Genomic DNA, 1,816 nt, shown 5'->3' on the forward strand with positions numbered 1-1,816 from the left:
TATGAGATCCAAAGGCAAACATGAACTCTTTAACACTACTCACAGTCTTTTGCTGATGAATTAGGCATCAAAATTGTACAGTCAGGAAGGGAGGAAAAGCAGAATACATAGGCAGCAGTACCTGGACTGTTTGCTTAGCAGGTGCCCCCTTTTATAGAACAGACATCCTCAAAATTAATTCTAAAGTACAACTTTGGAAAATAATTATTTCATTTTCACCACTAGTGAAGGCTGCTACTTTTTAGTTCTGTCAATTTAATCTTAAAGCTCTTTTTCAGTGCAGTTTTGTACACTGAAATAATTCTAGCAGCACAATAAATCCTCGTTGCTTGTTACTGTCTTGGCAGTTTTCCCTTGGATTGGCTCAAAAGGGAGCACTGAGATTCAGGGATTGTGATCTCTACAGCAGTTTCAAGGATGCAACTTTGTCTTAATGCAGATCAGGCTTCCTGTTATGCTCACTGAGCCTTAAGTGAAGAGGCATTTCTCAACTAATGCCTGCACCCTGATATCTGATGATTTTATTGATGGATCTTCATCCCCACAAAGCACTGTTGTGGGGAATTATGTTCTGCACAGGGAGGATTGTGCAGTCAGTGACCAGCTTGGGAACCTGATCCCATCTCATTTAAATTTATAAATATTTAATTATAGAAACATAATGCCTGTTATTCTGATGGATCTTCCTGTGAACTTCCCGGCAAGTAGTACCCAGAATAATCAGGATATTCCTAAAAGCTAATAAAAAAAAAACCAAAAACAAACCTATTTTTTGCAAGAAAGGAGTGTTTTAAAAAGTGTCTGTTGTAGTAATGTCTTTGCTAGGCTCCTAGAGTCAATGCACTATGGACTAACTCCCTCGGGAGTGACGATTCTGAGTCATTTTAACAAAAGAGGAATCTTTCTGAAACCATTTTATTAGTATTGGTTTTAGAGCTCCTTTGAAGGCAATCCAATTCTTTTTTTTCTTTTTTTTTTCTTTTTTTTTTTTTTTTTTTTGGTAGCCTTAGCGCTTTCGTGCATGTGCTAGGATGGAATGTTCCTTAGAGACTGGTTTTCCTAGAAGTGGTTTAATGTGAAAGGCAGAACAAAGTGCAGCAGCAGGTGATGTGGAAATGTGGAACAGGCAGCAAAGTCCTCGCATCAGTACTGTTGGCTGGAGGAGGGCGGCGTTGCCTGCCTTTGTAAGGAACCCTTCGGCAGGTCTCGGGTCATTAGCCAGTAGTCCTGGCATGTAATAGTAATGTAATAATAGCAAATAATAACTGGCATGAGGCATGTCCGTGTCCTTTGCCTGTTTAGCATGGGGTTTGTTTCGCTCTTTCAGTCCCTCAGGTGTAAATAATGAAGGAGCAGCTACCTGCTCTCCCTGCAGGCAGGCGGAGGGCGGGCAGCGGGTGCCGTGTCCGAGCCCCGCCGCCGCTCCTCGTTACCCCCAGGAAAACTCCCTGGCCTGCGGGACACGGCTCTGCCGACCTCACCGAAGCTCACCGGCCGTTCGGGAGGCTGCAGGGCGGTGTGCTGAGCCCGGAGCTGCCGGCGGCCGAGGATGGGCTGCCGGGGAGCCTTCCCCCGCCGCGGGTCCCGGCGCTGCCGTCCCTAAGGAGGCGGGGGGACGCCGCTGCTCCCTCCCCCGCCCGGGGCGTTGCCGCCGCCGGGGTCTCCCCGCCCGGGGGTTGCCATGAAACCGAAAGCGGCTCCCGCCCGCGGGGGTGACAGCGGCGGCAGCCGGGGGCGGCGGCAGCAGCGCGTCCTCGCCGCGCCCCCGCCCGCCGGAGCCGCGCACGGAGCCGCGCCCGCGCAGCCGGGCCGGCCC

Source organism: Poecile atricapillus, chromosome 3 (assembly GCF_030490865.1).
Source record: "Poecile atricapillus isolate bPoeAtr1 chromosome 3, bPoeAtr1.hap1, whole genome shotgun sequence".
NCBI classification, from domain to species: Eukaryota; Metazoa; Chordata; class Aves; order Passeriformes; family Paridae; genus Poecile; species Poecile atricapillus.